The sequence below is a fragment of the Urocitellus parryii genome, chromosome 1, assembly GCF_045843805.1.
Source record: "Urocitellus parryii isolate mUroPar1 chromosome 1, mUroPar1.hap1, whole genome shotgun sequence".
Classification (NCBI taxonomy): Eukaryota; Metazoa; Chordata; class Mammalia; order Rodentia; family Sciuridae; genus Urocitellus; species Urocitellus parryii.
Window position 1 is genome coordinate 203,678,984 of NC_135531.1, and position 21,074 is coordinate 203,700,057.

The 21,074-nt window shown below is 32.2% G+C and overlaps 1 protein-coding gene across 1 annotated transcript in view; it reads left to right on the forward strand.

Annotated features, from left to right (window-relative positions):
• Mbd5 (methyl-CpG binding domain protein 5) overlaps positions 1-21,074 on the forward strand; it is a 402,700-nt gene that overhangs the window by 250,171 nt on the left and 131,455 nt on the right. Inside the window, exon 7 of the mRNA XM_077802477.1 lies at positions 1,531-1,654. The gene's annotated coding sequence lies outside the window, so the exon portion shown is untranslated. The remainder of the gene's footprint in view (positions 1-1,530; positions 1,655-21,074) is intronic.

Below are 21,074 nucleotides of genomic sequence, written 5' to 3' on the forward strand. Positions count from 1 at the left end.
AGGCATTTATTTAAAACACACACACCATTTAGTATTGTGCCTAGTACTGTAAGTGCTTTATGAATGTTAAGTGTTATAACAATACCAACCCCACCATTTACAGTTAGGAAACTGAGGCCCAGAGAAGATAAGTAATTTTCCCAAAATCATATAGCAAGTAAACGGTAATGTTTCCCACTCTTTAGCTGTGAGACCCCTCTTGGAAGCAGATAGGCAGTACAGATACAATCTGTACTTGAGAATGATTTTCACTCAGCTTCTTCTTCCTACATAGTTGCCTCCTGCATCTCCCCCTGGCCTCCCTTGCCTGGTACTATTTTGCCATACTGTGGTAGGTACTCAACTATGATGACACTATAAGCCATGCAAGTGCATAACTCATTGTGTTTGTTTGCATACATGTATCAGAAAGCTTAAATTAGTGATTGTTCTTACTAGTACTTTATTGCTTTCTCCATCTTAATACATTTTTTTTCTTATTTTCCTTTAAGTTACATTTTAAGGCTTAGAATTAAGTAGATCCAGACTTAAATTTAGTAGGTCAACCATCCTCTCTAAGGTAATGTTCCTGTCTAAAAATGTTGGAATATTATTGGATTGTCTGAGGATTAAGTTAGATCATATTATAGATAATGAAATCCATATAAAATGTTTCATACATATTTTATACTGTATTTAGCTATTATTCCTTTTTGTTGTTGTTGTTGTTGTAATGAAGATTGAACCCAGGAATGCCCTACCAATGAGCTACATCCCCAGCCCTTTTTATTTTTTATTTTGAGACAGGATCTCACAAAGTTGCCAAGGCTGGCCTCAAACTTGTGATCTTTCTGCCTATTTCAGATTACAGGCATACACCACTGCATCAGTTATTATTCTTTCTTTGATATTTTACCCATTTTAACTTTAAATGTTTGGAGCTTTCCTCTCCCCCCCCCCCCCCGTTGGTGGTGGTGATAGTTAGACTGGCAACTAAGCAAACACTTTAAAATGGATTTTATTTGAAAGAGTATCTTTGAAGTTAGGCTGTTTAGGATCAGATTCTAAAGGCTCAATGGCCTCATTTTTAAAAGGGGTGTTAATGGCTACCTGTGTCATGCCTGTTATTACCATCATATCTCTAGTGCCTTACACGGTGCTTAGCATAAAGTAAGCACCTCATAAATATTGTTGACGATAAATTGAATGACAAAGATGTTGGGAGGATTAAAAAAGATACAGAGGATCTACCACACTGGCAGAAAAATAAAAATTATATTACTGTTTTTATCAATGATTTAAAAATTATTAAGTGTGTTTCCCTTATATATATTAATAAACATGAAAATAAAGAGTATAATATTACTCTAGTAGTTAATCATAGTACTCTGAAGGAAAAAGATACTAATATTCTAATTTTCTCTGGTTCTTTGCTACGAACTTAATGATATTTACAAATGAAAAAATTCCAACATATTAGTTTAATGTGTTGTATAAAATATTTTTAAAGTCTTCAAATAAATGTGTGTACCTGTGTTGTTTCTATTACAGAAAGAAGAGGAGGGACTCCTTCACTGAGACTCATAAAGGCATAGAGCCTCTGGAGATCACTGCCTCTATTACACTACTGGATCTCATAGCACTTGTTATGTTTTCATCACTTTCTCTCCAGAAGGTAAGAATCTTGTTTTCTCTTCATTGGTTCTTCATACAATTATAGTTTTCTTATCTATGGACTTAACTTTTTAATAAACATGAAAAGTTTCTGGTACCTAGTGTTGAAAAATGCCACATGTCTCTGTTTAGACATGTTGTCTCTAATAAGTATGTTTTACAAAATTAATACATGTGTGACATAAAAAAAAGATAATACAGGAAAATATAGTAATCCTACCACCTTGGGATACTACTGTTCATATTTTCTGGTATACTTTTCTCAATATATTGATATTTGTATTCTGTATAACATGAATCTATATAATTATAATAATTATGACTGGAAACCATAGGATATAAATGCTCTTTGGATACCCTGCTTTTTTCACTTAAAATTTATTGTAGCATTTTTCATGTCAATAAATGCCATGCATTTTTAATAACTGTATAATATTTCAGTTTAAGGATATAACGTAAATCAGGTAACCACTTTCCTAGTATTAAATATTTGGAATGTTTCCAAGTTTTCCCAGTGGTAAACATAAGTTCAGTGAACATTCTGTACAGACATATTTGTACTCAGCATGTCTGATGGTTTTTAAAAGACAATTTCTAAAAACAAGTGTTGCAGAAACTTAGTTCCTAGCATGCTCTCTGATGAAAGCGTTCCATGTCATATAATAAAATGGAAAATTATTATTCACCATCTTAGATATATGTATACCTATGTATAGTAGTAGACCAAAATCAAACATTTGACTATAGAATCCTTTCTTAAAATAACATATGTTTTCAGGATGTTGGAAATGGGAGAGACAGTTTGGGAGAATTAGTATATGAAAAATTTTTGTACTTTGCACTCAGTTTTTATCATGAACCTAAAACTACCCTGAAAAATAAACTCTATTTTTTAAAGGGAAAATATTCTTTTAAATGTCATTGTATAAATTTGCATTTAAAATTAAACAAAGGCCTACACATACAAACAAATATCTATCAACACCCCACTGAATTCTTGAAAATGCTAGCTTATGATATATTCAAATAATTGGATTTGTGCACCAAAAAGTAAATGAATTGAAAGGCTGTAACAATTTACATTCCTGACAATAGCATGAGAGAGTTTGAGAGTACCACTTTCTCAACAGTTTGTCAACATTTAGTATTAGCTGGTTTTTTTAAAAAAAATAAATCTCATAAAAGCTTTTGGCATTTAAATATTCATTTATGTGATTGCTAGTAAAATGGATATCTTTTTCTATTTTTATTTGAACTTTGAGTCCTTTTGTGAATATCTAAATCTTGCTCCATGCCCAGTTCTTATTAGGGTCTTTGGGGTTTTTTATTGATATGAATCAGGAATCATATAAAAATATTAAATCAGTAAATCATGTGTTACAATTATGCTTTTCAATATTTTTCATTTTTATATTTTATTTTGATGGGGGTTTTCCCATATTTTTTTCATATAAGGTAATAATGAAGCTCTTTTACCTCAACTTGGCATCAATAATTAAAACTCATAAATAATCTTGTTTTATTTATACTTCCAGTATTATTTTAAAGCAAATTCCAGACATTATATCATTTTATTTGTTAATATTTCAGTGTATACAATGACTCTAAATGAAACTTTACTTAACCCATATTTTATATCTGCCATGGTATGTCTGGAGGAAATCAGTTACTTAGACTATAACATACTTACATCAAACATCAACATTAATTAATATTAATATAACCTAATTTACAATTTTTAAGTGATTCCTATAAGAATTTAATCATACTAAATAACTTGTAACCAAATAACGTGTTGCCTATCTATCGAATATTATAAGCAGAAAGCTTAACCTATAGGAAAAGCTTCCGTTTCCTTTTTTACTAACATTGTCTTATTAGAAGCTATAACTCTTCTTTATAGTATTATATAAAATTTCATTTTTCTAAGGTCAGAAGGGACTATACTTAATTGTAAATTATACAGCTATATTACCATGGACTTTCCCTGGTCTCTTGAGTAATATGTTACTCAAGAAACATGTCTTCTCCAGAAACATAACAGTTGTTGTTGTTTTAAATCCTTCAATCAGATAGAATACTCTATGTGATTAACATCTGGTTTTGTTGGGTTTTTTAAAATGTTTTTTTAGTTGTCAATGGACCTTTTTTTTTGTTTATTTATATGTGTTACTGAGAATCAAGCCTAGTGCCTCACACTTGCTAGGCAAGCACTGTTACCACTGAACCCCTCTGATTGTTTTTTAAGGTGTCAGTTCAGAAGATAGTACCTTCCAGAGTCTTCTCTGGGGCTTGATAATACATGTAGTAGCTTGTCATAGGACATCAGGAAAATATCCCATGACAGCTAATTCCAGAAAAAGTACAAAATATCCTCAATGTAGTTCTTAAATTTAAAGAATATACAAAAATAAAGTTAGTCTCCACTAGATGTAGAATTGGCATTCCATTTAAAGAGCAAAAAGGGACAATAAGTCTAGAATCTTAGTCATAGATATGTAAAATCATAGATGTTTTTATAGTTAGGAGAAATCTTTGGGGTGAAAAAGTCAAATCCTTTGGTTTTATGATCAAGAAAACAAAAGAGCAAATAATTGAATTCATATTTTTCCAAAACCACACAAAGGTTTTTTTTTTTAATATCCTTTGAAAAATTTGAGAAATAAATAAAAAATTCTAAAAAGTTATCCTTGAAAATGATAACAAAGTTACTTGTGCTTACTATATATGAGATGACCTACTTTTTTAAATAATTTGTCTTATTTAATCTTCATAATATGTACTTGAGATAGGAATTATTATTATCCCTTTACACACATAACAAATCTGGCTCTAACCCAGGTAATCTGAAACATACAGTTCTTACATTTAGTCACTGTTCTTGAAATAGGAGATTATTTTTGCTAGCTTTATTAATATATAGTTAACAAATAAAAATTGTATATATTTTCTGTATACAACAGGATGTTTTGATATATGTATGTGCAAACATGGTATAAGCAAATCAAACAAATTACCATACCCATCACCTCACATAATTTTTTGTGCTTAGAATATTTTAGATCTAGTCTCTTAGCAATTTTTGTATACACAAAACAATTGTCATTAACTGTGTTCACTAGCTGTACAATAGAACTTCCACACTGTTTTCCCTAATGGATTCTAATTTACATTCATACTAGCAATGTACAAGCATTTCCTCTTTTCCATACCATCACCAGCCCTTATCTTTGTCTTTTTTTTTATACTATGCATCCTAACAGTTTTGAGGTAATATTTTGGTGTGAAAAAGGAAATTCTTAAATGTTATAATCAGTAGGAAATGGTGTTTCATTTCCAACTGAAGCAGATACAGTTTCCAGAAGAAAAGGCAAAGGATTGCAATGGTCAATCCTAGAAATAAAGCAATAATAGAAAGTTTTAGCATGACAGATGGCAATAAATAATATTTTTATTGCCATTGAATTATTTCCCATATAAGAAAAAGTGAAAAAAATCTAATTAATCTGTGGCATGATTTGACTAATCTCCTTATTTTCAGAGACCATTGCATCCCTAAATTCACTTTTGAATTTATCAAATTATTTTGGTTTTTGAAATGGAAACTGACTAATGAAAACTGTGTGACAATATTCTAATTTGATTGAAATCTTCTCCATTATCACAGTTTTTCATGTACTCTTTAAGGTGCTTATGTATCCACATGCATGTATTACTCAATGTAATCTTGAGGCATTTTGTTATTAGAATACTTTTTTTTATAAATGAGTAAAAAAAACTATTCAAAACAGATTTCTACTCTAGGTTTTAATGCTTGCTATAATTTGTATCTAAAGGTACACATGAATTAAACAAAAAAATGAAGTCATGAAAACAAAAGAAAGGATATTTAAAATGAATTTACAAGTTTGGTTCTACTTAGCAATCACAACTTTAGCTTGAGGCTTTTCCAAGGCATCATGAATAATGATTAGGTGAGATTATAGGCCCCAGGCAAAGCCTCAGGACAGTAGTGCTCCTACTTAGTCATTTATCCTCAAAAAGTAGTCTTTAGATTGTGGAGTATTGGTTGAAATACAAGAGAGAATCAAACCTGAGTCTGTCACTTTATCCCAAGAGTCATATCAGGAGTCAAGCTTTTAAAAGTAAGATAAATATTGAAAAAAATGAAAAGGCTTCATAAGTTTTTCATTTACTGTTAGTTTATTTTTACTTTTTCTGTATATATATATATATATATATATATATATTTTTTTTTTTTTTGTAAAAAAATTGTAACCCCAAGAAAGTAATGATTATTAAAAATTATCAAGAGATAAGTAACAGTAAGATTTTATCAAAACAAAAGAATAAATTTCATCTCTCATTTTTATTAGAATTTCATGGAAAATTTATAGTCAAATTCTGGTGTTTTTTTTTTTTTTTTTGCTAAAATATTCTTCTAGACTCATGTGGTAAAATAATGAACTGATTAGTGTGGATATTTTGAAGGCCCTGAAGTCTTGAATTTATGGTTAATTATGTATTTTCAGTTATTCAAACCTCATTTTTCATTTTCTTGTTATAACAACTTTCATTAGTGAACACTTTGGTCTAAAAGTTATAGGAACTACACTCACTCCTTTTAAGGACATATTTACATAATAAATAGTAAAACATAGGGAATTAGCAAACTATTTACTTAACTCACAAGCAATCATCTGATAATATGATAAAGAACTACTAGGCTTTAAATAGTGTTTACCATTGCCAGCACTATTCTGACTCAAATTCTAAATCACAACTCTATTATTGTCCTCATTTTGCAAAAGAGGAAACTGAGTCAATAAGAGAATAAATAAGAGATTAAATAGTATATAATAAATACAGGATCAAAAACTGAACTGAAAATGTATCCCACTTATAGAAACCTAGAATTAAGAATACAATTTTATTCTGCTAAGACTATTTTTCTTAATCCTTTGAAATCAATTCTCCTATTTTCCCTGATAAAGCATAAAGCCGTGTCATTTCTATTTCTACTTAATTTTTAGAATATATTAAATATAACAACTAAAAATTAAGCAGCAGTACAGCACACCAATGTTTTTAAACTACTCTTCTTTCCTTCTTTATTGAGGCTCACAATTTGAAATAATATTAGTTCCATATATCCCACAAATATTTATTGAGATTCTACTATGTATCAATCATTATTCTTTGGGCTGTTTGAATGTCTATACCAGGATCTCCTTCCATTAGTTCACAAAAAAACAACTGAATCTATTTAGATTTAAATCCTTTTTAGGATTATTTGCTACTCTCTTATTAGCTATTGCTTAGTATGTTTAAATTTGCAAGACTATCATGAAAAAAAATTTTTTTTCTAATGCTGGGGACTGAACCCAATGTTTTGTGTATGCTAGGAAAGTACTGGACCACTGCATAACACCCCTAGCCCTCAAAATTTTCTTAATTCTTCAGAGCCACTAGGCCTGTAATTCATGAAGCATCCATTTATTCTGTTCTTTCATTTAATGCCCACTGTGGAAGAAAGTCAGCCAGAGCCAGAGCACATAAACCTTTATTCAAAAAATACCAAACATGAAAAGACTTTATAGGTGTACTCTGATTTGGAGGAAGATAGAATATCTTTTAACAGGAAGGTCAGCCAAAGTTCAGTTTGGGGTAGAGTTGTTTAGGAATGGTTTTTGCAAGAGAAGGAATTGTTCTTGCAGACTTGAAGCCATTGTGGGGCAATGTGGATTTTGTCAAGAAAGAAGACGAGAAAGTCACAGGAGTTAAAATCATGTACAAGAAGTGATGGGTAGGAACAAATACTGGAGACAGGACATGGGAGAACTTCAGTGGAAAATTCTCAGTCTTTCAGAGTCTCACATCAGTCCATAGAAGGCATCGTGCTTTGTACTGAAGATGTAGTGATAAATAAGGTAGACCTAGTTCCTAATTCATTAAAGACAAAGTTATACAATCACTTTTTCCACTGCCATACCACAAGATGATGCGAATGTATCTATTGGGGAACCTCATCTAGGAGAATCAGTTAAATGATTTCTAAAGCAGGCATTTTAGCTGAAAACTGAGGATTGAGTAGGATTTCACAAGGTACAGTGGCTCTGAGGAGTAAGACAGACTAGTGCTACATGGTGATTTTTCATAGGCTCCTTCCAACATAAAAAACGTTCTAAGTATATTTTTCAACTACTGCAATATAAAGATGAATGTTAATATTACTATTAAACAATTTCTTTGACCTAAATGTCCTTTTTTTCTTGTTATATTAAAAGAAATTAAAACATTTTCATAAGCTTCTAAATATATTGTGAGCCATAGGAACTTTGCCTTGTGGATGGGAGAAACTGGACCAAAAACATTTCCAATAAAGGGAACCTCCTATAGAGAAGCTTCCAGGAGTTGGCTTGCTCCTGGAATTAAAAGGAGGCCAATGTAGCTACATCAGAGAGTGTAGGAGAGGGCAGTCTGAAGTAAGGCTATTGAGACAAGCAGTGTCCCATAGACCCTGTTTAGTGTTCTGCCATTATCCCAAGAGTAGTGGAAAACCGCTGAAAGGTGTGTGTTTGAATAGGTGTGAGTGTTTAAATCAAAGTAATACATGTACATGCTTAAAATCAATAATTATTTGCCTAGTTTTTTACATTTAAACTTCAATTCTCTTTTTTTAATTAATTGGTTTTTAAAATTTATATATGATAGCAGAATGCATTACAATTCTTATTACACATATAAAGCACAATTTTCATATCTCTGGTTATATACAAAGTATATTCACACCAATTCGTGTCTTCATACATGTACTTTGGATAATAATATCCATCACATTCCACCAACATTTCTAACCCCATGCCCCCTCCCTTCCCGTCCATCCCTCTGTCCCAGTCTAGCGTTTATCTATTCCTCCCATGTTCCCCCTCCTTATACCACTATGAATCAGACTCCTTATATCAGAGAAAACATTCAGCATTTGTTTTTTTGGGATTAGCTAACTTCACTTAGCAGGACTTTCTTTAACTCCATCCATTTACCTGCAAATGCCATGATTTTATTCTCTTTTATTACTGATTAATATTCCATTGTGTAGATATGCCACATATTTTTTATCCATTCATCTACTGAAGGATATCTAGGTTGGTTCCACAGTTTAGCTATTGTGAATTGTGCTGCTATAAACATTGATGTGGCTGTGTCTCTGTAGTATACTGTTTTTAAGTCCTTTGGGTATAGACTAAGGAGAGGGTCAAATAGTGGTTCCATTCCCAGTTTCCTAAGGAGTCTCCATACTGCATTCCATATTGGCTGCACCAATTTGCAGTCTCACCAGCAGTGTATGAGTGTGCCCTTTTACCCACATCCTCACCAACACTTATTGTTGTTTGTATTCATAATAGCTGCCATTCTAACTGGAAGCCTCACTTCTCTTTGCACTCTTCCTTCGATATATATATCTCCACATAAAAGCAATTTGCTTCTCCTGTTTTGTTTTGTTTTGTTTTGGGAATTGGAGATCAAACCCAGGGCCTGTGCATGGTAGGCAAGTATCCTACCACTGAGAGCATCCACCTTATATTTTTATTCATCACTTTTAGACATCATGTATTAATATACACACACAACACACATAAATAAGGGAGGCATTACACATTTGCTCACTCCACTTTGCCTTTAACTTTGCTCTCCCTATCACTCTCCATTTAGTTTTATCTTCTCTTTTAATTTTCTGTTAGAATTGTAGAAAATAAACGAATACCACTATTTTTGTCCCATTAACTATAGGTGCTATTTGTGATTTTTCCCTTCTGTCAGATGAGGATATTAATATACCCCCCTTCTCCTCTAGCTCTTCTCTCTCCATGATTCTGTCCCCAGTTTTTTTTATTTTTATATGTCTAAAATTAATGCCATTTATATCTATTTTTGTAACCACAATTTAGTAAGTAGATTCTACTTTGTTTTTGCTGATACCTTCAACATAAATTCACCCAGATGGCCACGTCACTTAAGTTCTTCCTTTCTTCCATCCTTCCTTAAGTTCTTGACCCCTATGGCAGCTGCTCAGTACTACTTCCCTAGTCATCTTACTCTAGAGAGAAGCTCCTCTACCTAGAAATCTCTCTGCTTCTTTCATTGTTTTTCTTCATCTTATTGTTCATACAAATTATATTTTATTTTACTTCACTTTTTAATTTATTGTCACTCTCTGTCTACTGGACTGTGATAATTCGAGGAATAGAATAGTCTAACTAATTTGATTTTTTTGTTTTGTTTATTTTCCCCATTATTGTCATATTTGTAGTATCTTAAAGGGTGCCATTTTCCCAACTGGCATTAAATATTATTTTAATTGATAATTAATTACAGTTGCAAGTTATATTCCCTTATCTATGCAATTTTTTTTAGTTTTCTTAAAATTCCTGATTGTCTTTTGTTGTTTGTGCAATATTTTTCTTTAACATACTCCTAGTAGAGGTAGTCTATGTGTAGAGACAGAGAAAACACATTTAAAAGGTGCTATGTTGGATGCCTGCTTTATGAGACACTGTGTAAAAACTAGCTTTTTATACTGGTTCTCCTAATTTCTTCTTATAATAAACTTAACAATCATAACATTAGAAGTTGTAGAAAGGGCACTATCTTTAAAGAATATGCTGAGGAGAAGTAACTGATACCCATTTAACTGTCTGATTCTTAATTCTAGTTACTATGGGATTCTAGGTTACAAATCATTCACCCGCTTCTAAAATTCAAAGGCAGCTTTACTTGGGCTGGGAAACTAGCTATTTCAGTCCCCTCAACACTGTTCCTTGCTCTAGGTTTGATTTCTCCCAAGAACTCTTTGATTAAGGTGTGTGTGTGTTGTGTGTGTGTGTGTGTGTATGTGTCTGTGTGTATTTTGCTCAGCCCTGCCCCTCACTCCCATGCTCACTTTCCTCTTACCTGGACCTCTGAGGCCCTGCCCATCTCTTGATTCTGTAGATTGGTGGGTCCTTGCTACTCTAGGGTGAGGCTTCCTTGGACCCACTTCAGCAGTTCTTCTCACTCTGTTTTTTCCAGCTTACATTAATTTATTGAAATCTTTCATCTGTTGATGACCTGTCCTTCATCTGTTGTAGTCTTTCATTCCTGTAGTATCATTTTAATGGGTCCTAAAAGAAATAAAAATGTGTTAAACCTGCCATCTTTAAGAAGTCATTATAAGTTTATAAGCAGAAAAATGACCATATGGAATGGCATTTTGCCAAGATCCCTCTAAATACAGTGTGAGTCATGGTAACATAAACTAACATACTGGGTTTTCCTGCATTTAATTATGTAAACCTTATAAAACAGCATAAGGTACAAATAATGAAAGTATTTATTAGAATAATAACATGAATATTATATCCTTCGATATAAAAAATACATATTTAATATTTAAAGAAATACAATCATCTAGGAACAAGTTAAATACTTTCTCCTATTAAAATAAAATATAATTTTAGAATTCCTAGGCCAAAGCTCAAGTGACTTTCTTTGGAAATAATCTGATCTCTATCTTCTGTAGCAGTTTTCCATCACTTAATTCCAACTCATCTCTTATTTTTGAACAGTTACCTATTTAGGCAGTACTGCAGACCAAACTCAGGACCTCTCACATGCTAGGCAAGCACTCCACCACTGAGCTATACCCCCAGGCCTCTAGAAGCTTATAGTCTTTTATTTTCAATTAGTTAACAGAGTTAGGGATCAAAATACAAAATACAAAGCACATAGGTTGGCAGTGATAACTAAAATAAAATAAAATATTTGATATTTATTTTTCCCTTCTTTTATTATCCCATGTTTTAAATCACCAGTGGAATATCTCTGTAACTATAGTAAATTCCCTAATCCAAGTCCTCCAATTTGTATCTGTATGAAAGTTTTGGTAATTTAAAAGGGAACTGTTCATGGAAAAGTAATGTCCAATTCATTCTACTATCTTTCCTATTCCCATCCCCGCCTCCATTCCCTTCACTCTCCTTTATCTAATCCAAAGTACTATTCTTCACTACTCACCCCTACCTTATTCTGAATTAGCATCCATATATCAGAGAAAACATTGAACTTTTGGTTTTAGGGGATTGGCTTATTTCACTTAGCATGACAGTCTGCAGTTCCATCTACTTACCAGCAAATGCTATAATTTTATTTCTCCTTATAAGTCAGTAGTATTCCATTATATTTATGTACCACATTTTCTTTATACATTCATCTCATGAAGGGCACCTATACAACTAATGTAATTCTATATCATGTACAACCAGAAGAATGGGAAGTTGTACTCCATATATGTATTATATGTCAAAATATATTCTACTGTTAAGTATAAGAACAAAAAATTTTTTTAATTTAAAAAAGGAACTGGGCTGGGATTGTGGCTCCGCAGTGGAGCGCTCGCCTAGCATGGGCGGGACCTGGGCTCGATCCTCAGCACCACAAAAAAATAAAGGCATTGTGTTGTGTCCATCTACACCTAAAAAATAAATATTTTTTTTAAAAAAGGGAACTGATGCCAACATTTTAAAAGTGTCATTCCTGTTTCTTGTGTCTTAAGCAGCTCCTTTGTGTACTTGATTAAAGAATATGTGTTAAGTTTAAGTGCCATTACAGAAACATTCATTTATTCTCTTTAATTCTGTAGATCTTCTTGATAACATGGATAATCTATTAATGAAAGTTCTAACTCTACAAATTCTAGTCATTTAAATGTGGCTTTCAGTGTTGTCCCTCTTAAATGTTGTATTGGCATATCTGTGATGCCCTTTAGTGTTTTCAAATGGATTAAGAAAACTGCACTTTGACAGTTGTTTTCATTTTTATTTTCCATGTGAAGTAGCATATGTATATAAAAATTATATACTAAAAGTTTTATACTAGAGTAGCTGGGTGCAGTGATGCAGGCTTATATTCCCAGCATCTCAGGAGGCTGAGGCAAGAGGATCTCAAGTTATAAGCGAGCCTTAGCAACTTAGTGAGACTCTAAGCAACTGAGCAAAAACCTGACTCCAAATAAAATATTTAAAAGGGCTAGGAATGTGGCTTGGTGGTAAGCACCTCTGGGTTCAATTCTTAGTACCAAAAAAAAAAAAAAAAAACTTGTTTTTAGGAGAAATATTCTTATTCTTCACATGTAAACTTAGAGAAAGGATAAGGAGAAAATTTAAATCCATAGATTAAATATATTCAGTAGATTTCAAGGAAAATAACGAAACTATAAAAGACCATTTCAGCTTCCACATATCTGTAACTATATGATTACAATGAAAAGAAATTGCAAAAGCGGTATGCATTTTTCATAATTAAAATATATTGTAAATTCTCTGAGTTTTTTTCATGTAAACAAAAAGATTGTAATTTTAGTTATTATTATTATCATATGTATTTACCTTTATTATAAATCAAAACCATAGTTTCTGATTATTGCTAACTACAATGGGATTTTTCTCAAAATTGCATATACTTTTTTATTAGCAATATTTATTTCAGTACATGTTATTTTTATCTGCTTCTGACGGTTCAGCATGCATACATATGCATATTGAAAAGAGCAATGAAAGCAAGACATTTTATTAAATAAATAATACTCCTCAAAATAACAGTTTACTTAGTAGATGATATGTTCATTTTCAGGACACTGTCTTTTACTTAGTATAGGGTTTTTTCATAATTTAAATGTTGTTATGATTTCTTAGTGGCTCTACAGCAATCTTTCTGCTTTTTTTTTTCCTATTCACAGTATTCAAAGTAGTTCGTATGACCTAGATATTGAGAATCAAGGTAGAATGTGCTGCATTGCTGATATTTACTATGAAACCTCAGAAACAGTCTGATTCTATATGCTAGAATTACAGGGTGCACCAAGTTTATTGCTGTCATTTTGAAAAGTCTCTGCCAGTCTATACAATCATTTTTAAAGTTAGAATGAAAATATTGTAAAACAATATTTTTAAATGAACAAAATTTTAAAGTAATGCTCTAATATTCCAGTTAAATGCAGCAATTGATGTTTTACTTTTTAATTATAGATCAAGCCAGATAAGAATCATGATAAATTTCCCACTCATTATTTATGAGGGAAATTATATTATTTCCCTATGTATTTAGGATCATAGTAACCTATTAAATTTAGAAATCTCACCCCAATAAGGTGCAATTATTAATCAGTTGCTCTTTCCTAATTTAGAGAGAATGCTGTTAAAATTGTTTAAAAAAATAAAATATCATCTAGAGTCTACATTACAAAAGTCTGTTCATCAGGATAGGTTAATCATATGTCGGATTGAGGTAGAGATCTCTTCAAACAAAAACATCTTTTGCATTCAGGAAGCCATTTTCTCCCAGAAAGCTGTTTCTTTCTTTAATACTATTGTTTGAAAAACGAAACTCCAAAAATAAAAGCATTTGCACAGGTGACTGCTTTCAGGTAGAGAATCATATATGCACTTAAAGAATCAGATTTGCTTTTCTTTTCACATTGCAGAAAATTATAAAATAGAAATGACAGAGTACATCACAAGTCTCAGCTGAGAAAATTAAAGCAGATATGCTAAAGATCTGCTCTATAGTTTTGTCTATCCTCTTCTTTTTTTTCTATGACTTCTGTAAATTTAACATTTCTTATATGAGGTATAGACATTTCCACATATTAGGCAGAATTTTTATAATTTTGTACCAGATGCAAATAGAATATACTCTATTAAGGATTGGATAAATATTGAGCTAATACAGAAAGTTGCCTGATCTTGTATTCAAGGTCTAACAGAATAATCACTTGGCAAGTTGGCAGGAGAGATACTAGTATCACAAATCTAGCACGTAGAGATTTCCTTTAAGATATTGTCCACTTTTTAGATTTTTTTTTCACTTTTCAGATTTTTGTCCTCTTCTTGATAGGAAAAAAAAAAAAAAAAGCTTACCAAATGAATGTATAGGTTTGTATAGCTAGAAAGAACAACAGAGTTCCAGGTCAGATGGCCAGAATCATTATTGAGAAGGCTATAGGCTGAACAAACATTCAGTGCCTGTAATCAAAACTGAAATGCAAGGATAGAAGAAAATGAGTATGGAATGCAACTGGGTAAGGCAGAAGCTGTACAGAATCAGATGCAAGCAACAAATAAACAAATGCAAGGGAGTGGCCCATGATCAGGATTCAAATGTGGTGCAAGGCATATTAATCTTTCTGAAGAATGGGCCTGAGACACTTACTGGAACCCACTCCTATAATTTAACAGTAAATCTAGCTCTCATTTGTTTTGAGCTCCTGGTTGAATTTTATTCTTTCTTTCTTCCCAAAGTGTTTAAATTGGTAATTCATAGAACTGTCTTCTAAAAGCTGTATTATGAGACTAGGGAGAAAAATACCAGTTGCTAAGTAAATTTGGGGAATTAAAATATTCACATGCATGCACATCTATGCACACTCTTCTTATTTCTCTTTCTTGAAAACTCACCATGCCCTATGTAAAAAAAAAAAAAAAAAAAAAAAAAAAAAACTTCTCAGAACACCTGGGGAAAAGAATATAAACTCAACATTTCCAAAACTTGTTTGACCATCAAATATATACAGCCCTATATTGGTGGGAGCAGAGTGTTCCATGACACCAGTTGGGAGGAACTGTCTTCTTTGATTTAAGTTTCAATGTAGAAAATTGTAGGAAAGCAAAGTAATTTTCAAGAGGTAGCTTATGTGTTGAATGACATGGATGAATTTGTCAAATATTTGTAGCTATTCCAATTTGCACAGAACCCTGACTGTGACACAAGAAAGGCTGACGTTATTTATAAAGTTAGACAAATAGGAACTTAACCATACTTACTTTTTTGTGTGTGTTTTTAATAGTTCTTTATTTAGTTTTTATTTTAATTAGAGCTTTATAGTTATACACAGTAGTTGAGTTCATCCTGACAAACTCATACATGCATTGAATTTGATTTCAGGTCATGATCACCTACTTTTACCTCCCCCTTTTCCTTCCCCTCTCCCATTCTCCTTCCTCTACTAGACTTCCTTTTGCTTGTACATTAATTTATACTTGATTGGTTCTTTATGTTATCATTTCCTTCCTTCCTCCTTTCCTTTATTTTACTGTAGCTTCTTCATAGGAGAGAAACATTTGACCTTTGAGTTACTGAGTTTGGCATATCTCACTTAGCATGATATCTCCATTTCCATCCATTTACCAGCGAATGCCATAATTTCATCCTTTTGTATGGTTAAGTAGAACTTAATTTTATATATGTATACCACAGTTTCTTAATCCATTCATCTACTGACAGGCATTTGGGTTTGCGCCATAATTTACCTATTGTGATTGTGCTGCTGTAAACATTGAGATGTCTGTTTTACTATAGTATGATGATTTTAGATCTTTTGAAAAAATACCACAGAGTGGATAGCTGGGTCATATAGTGTTTCTATCCTGAGTTTTTTTAGTAATCTCTATACTACTTTTCAGAATGGAAATGTGCAAGTGTACGTTTCCCCCCACATCCTTGCCAGCCTTTATTTTTCATATTCTTGATCATTGCAATTCTGACTGGAATAGGATAAAATCTTAGTGTAGTTTTTATTTGCATTTCACTGATTGCTAGAGATGTTGAACATTTTTTCATATGTTTGTTGGCCATTTGTGTTTCTTCATTTGAGAAGTTTCTGTTTAGTTCTTTCTCCCATTTATTGATTGGGTTATTTGTTTGGGGGTGTGTTAAGTTTTTTGAGTTTTTACATATTCTGGATATTAATCCCCTGAGTAGACAGCCTTGTCAAGATTTTTTCCCATTCTCTAAGCTCTCTCTTCATGCTCTTATTTCCTTTTCTGTGCAGAAGCTTTTTAATTTGATGGGATCTCACTTATTGATTCTTTATTTCTTGTGCTTTGGGGGTCTTGTTATGGAAGTCAGTGCCAGCACCAATATGATGGAATGCTGACCTACGGTTTCTTCTAGTAGTTGTAAAGTTTCTGTTCTAGTTCCTGAGTCTTTGGTCCATTTCAATTTTAGTTTCGTGCAGGGTGAAAATAGGGGACTAGTTTCATTTTTCTACATACAGCTATTCAATGTTCCCAGCATCGTTTGTTTAAAAGGCAGTCCTTTCTCCAAGATATGTTTTTTCATTTTTGTCAATTATCAGGTGGCGTTAAGTGTGTGGGTTTGTCTTTATGTCTTCTTTTCTGTTCCATTGGTCTTCATGTCTATTTTGATGTCAATACTTCATGTCTATTTTTATGCCAAAAACAATGCTGTTTTTGTTACTACGGCTGTGTAATATAATATCAGATGAGGTATTGAGATGCCTCCTGCATCACTTTTCTTGCTCAGTATGGCTTTGGCTATTCTCTTACTCTTCCAAATGAATCTCTTACTCTTCCAAATGAATTTTAAAAATGTTTCTCTATTAATTCTGTGAAGAATGTCATTGGTATTTTGGTGGGGATTGCACTGAATCTTTATATTATTGTGATAGAAAGATAACTACATCCTTTTTTAAATATTATATATAATATATATACATATATAGCCATTTTGACAATATTGATTCTGCCTATTCAAGTATATGGGATGCATTTCCATTATCTAAGGTCGTCTTCAATTTTTTTCTTCAGTGTTCTATAATTTTCATTGTAGAGTTCTTTTACCTTCTTGGTTAGATTAATACTCAAGTTTATTTTGTTGTTGGTGGTAGTGGTGGTAATGGTTGTTTCGTTTTGTTATTATTTTGAATGGGATGGTTTTCTACTTTCTTCTTTGGCTGAGTCACTGTTGCAGTATAGAAAAGGTGTTGATTATGGGTGTTGATCATTTATCTTTCCACTTTACTAAACTCCTTTATAAACTTCAGAAATTCTCTGGTAGGGTTTTTTGAGTTTTCTAGATATAGGATCATATCATCTACAAACAGATAGTTTGACTTCTTTTCCAATTTGATCCCTTTGATTTCCTTTTCTAGCCGATTACTCTGGCTAGTGTTTCAGGATTATATTGAAGGAGTGGTGAGAGTAGACAGCCTTGTCTTCTTCCTGATTTTAAAGGAAATTTTTTAGGTTTTCTCCATTTAGTATGATTTTCTCTTTGGATTTGTCATAAATGGTCTGTACACTGTTAAGTTCCTCAGTTCCTAGCTGCTTCATCATTTTTAGCATGAATGGTTGTTGGATTTTATCAAAGGTCTTTACAGCATTTATTGAGATGATCATGTGATATTTGTCCTTAATTTAGTTTAAGTGATGAATTACTTTATTGATTTGTGTATATTGAACCAATCTTGCATCCTGGAATAAAATCCACTTGATCATGGTGTATTATCTTCTTCTTGATGTGATTTTGAATGCAATTTGCTAATATTTTATTAAGGTTTTTTTGTATTTGTGTTCTTCAGGGATATTGGTCTGTAATTTTCTTTCCTGCATTTGTCTTTGTCTGGCTTTGGTATCAGGGTTGTACTAGCTTCATAAAATGTATGTGGGAGTGTTGCCTCCCTTTCAATTTCATGGAATAATTTGGAAAAGACTGGTGTTAGTTCTTCTTTAATGGTCTGGTAAAAAGGCAGAATGTTCTCTCTGATATGCAGATGCTAACACACAATAAGTGGGGGGATAGAAGCTCATTATATTAGACAAAGGGGAATGAAGGGAAGGAAGGAGGGATGGGAAAGAAAAGACAATATTATGAATCGGACATAATATTCTTATGTTAATATATGAATAAATGACCAGTGTAACTCTACATCATGTTCAACCACAAGAATGGGATCCTAATTAGAATAAATTCTACTCCATGTATGTATAATATGTCAAAATACATTCTACTATCATGTATATCTAAAAAGAGCAAATTTTTAAAAATAAAAATAAAAATCTTGTAGCACTCAGCTAAAAATCCATCAGGTCCTAGAAGGCTTTTAATTACTGCTTCAATTACATTACTTGATATTGGTCTGTTTAGGTTTTCAGTATCTTCCTGATTCAATTTGGGCAAGTCATATGTGTTTCAAACTTTGTAAATATCTTCCAGATTTTACAGTTTTTTGGAGAATAAATATTTAGAATAGGTCTTGATAATCCTCTGGATTTCAGAAGGATCTGTGGGGATATCTCCTTTTACATCTCTGATCTTGTTGATTTGTCTACTCACTCTTTCTTTTAGTTAATTTATCTACAGGCTTGTCAATCTTGACCTTTTCAAAGAACTAACTTCATTGTATTGATCCTGGGTATTGTTTTCTTATTCTCATTTTTATTTTTTAGCTCTGATCTTAGTTATTTCCTGTTATCCACAGGTTTTGGAGTGAGTTTATTTTTCTTTTTCCAAGGTCTTGAGGTAGAGCATACTCTTATTTATTTGGTATCTATTTTTTTAATGTAGGGACTCAGTGCTATAAATTTTTCTCTTAGAATTGCTTTCATACTGTCCCAGAGAACTTGATATGTTGTATTTCTGTTCTCCTTCATTTCTAACAATTTCTAGATTTCTATTCTCATTTCTTCTTTGACCCATTCTTCTTTTAAGAGAGAATTGCTCAATCTCTTGTGTGTTAATGTGGTTTCTATTCTTTTTCATGCTGTTGATTTCTTGCTTAATTCCATTATGATCAGATAGAATACATGAGATTATATCTATTTTTGCCTTTTGGGGTTTTTTATTTGTTTGTTTGTTTTGTATTTGCTAAGATTTTCTTTTTGGTCTACAATATGATCTGTTTTTTTTTAAACTTTCATGTGCAGCTGTAAAGAAGATAAATTCAGCTGTTTAAGGGTAGAATATTCTGTAGATGTCCATTAGGTTCATTTAATTTGTAGTGTTGCTTGTTGGAGATTTCTTTATTGATTTTATGTTTTGGTGACTTGTATATTGGTGGTAAGTGTGTATTGAAATCACCCAGTATTATTGTGTTGGGGTCTTTGTAGGATTTGACATCAGGAACTATTTTTCCATGTAATTGGGTATGTTTACATTTGAGTCATAAATGTATACTGTTTTATATCTTCTGTTGGGGTTTTCCCCTTTCCTAGGATGTAGTGGCTTTCTTTGTCTCTTCTGGCTAATTTTTGCTTAAAATCTGCTTTATCAGATGTTAGAATAGCTATTCCAGCTTGTTTTCTTGGCCCATATGCATGGAATATTTTTTTCCAACCTTTACTTTCACCCTATGGGCGTTCTTGCTTATAAAATGAATCTCTTGTAAACAACATATATAGTAGGTTATTGTTTTTTGATCCATTCTGCTAATCTGTGTCTTTTAATTGGGGAGTTAGGACCGTTAGCATTCAATATTAGTATGGATATGTGTTTGTGATTGCCTGCCATTTTGGTATTTTCCTATATTTTATCCTGTCTTCATAATCATTTAGTGGATTATTTTTCTACTGAATTTCCTCTTTTGGGGAGATTTGGAAATTGTTTTATAGTTCCTCTGTGTGCAGTTTATCTTTGAAAGTATTCTTTGTGGTGCTGGATTTGTGGTCAAGAACTTTTAGTTTATTCTTGTCATGCAAAGTTTTTATTTCCTGCTCAAAATTGAAACTGAGCTTTGCTGGATATAGTAGTAATCTTGGCTATCAGTCATTTTCTTTTAGGGCTTGGTATCTTATTCTGGGCCCTCCTAAATTTTGGTGTCTGAACTGATTAATCAGCAGTGAGCCAGATCAGTTGGCTATAAATGTGACCTGATGTTTCTCTCTTGAAGTTTTTAATATTCTTTTCTTATTTTCTATGTTATGCATTTTGATTATGTCTTAGTGAAATTTTCATTTGATTAGATCTGTTTGGGGTCCTGTTAGCCTCCTGTATGTAGTTGTCTACCTCATTTCTGATTTGGGAAAAGTTTTTTCTAATTATCTCATTAAAAATGTTCTTAATGCCTTTAGCTTGCATCTCCATATTCTCTTCTATCTCAATGATACTCAGGTTTGGTCTTTTAACGTTGTCCAAGAATACTTGTATATTCTGGTCATGTTCTGTAATTTTATTTTTCCTTTTATTGCATTCTGTGTACTGAATATCATATACCCTGGCCTGCCTTTATGGCATGCCTTTATGTCTTCAACGGCTGAGGTTCTATTTTCTATGCATCTAATCTGTTAGTGATGTCCTCAAGTGATCTTTTAATTTGATTATATCTCATTTCTTGGAGTTCTCCTTGGTTTCTTTTCACTATTTTTTATTTCTTTATTAAAATTGTCTTTCATCTCCTGTAATTGCTCTCTTAATTCCTTCCTTAGATCTTCTTTTAGTTCATTGAGCATTTTAATAATCCATTTTTTATAATCTTTCTCTGGGCTTTCATCTACCTCACTATCAGTAGAATCCTTTGTTGGGGAATTGTTGATGTTGGGCGGAGATATATTTGCTTTTTTCCTCATGTTTTCAGATGTGTTGGATTTGCG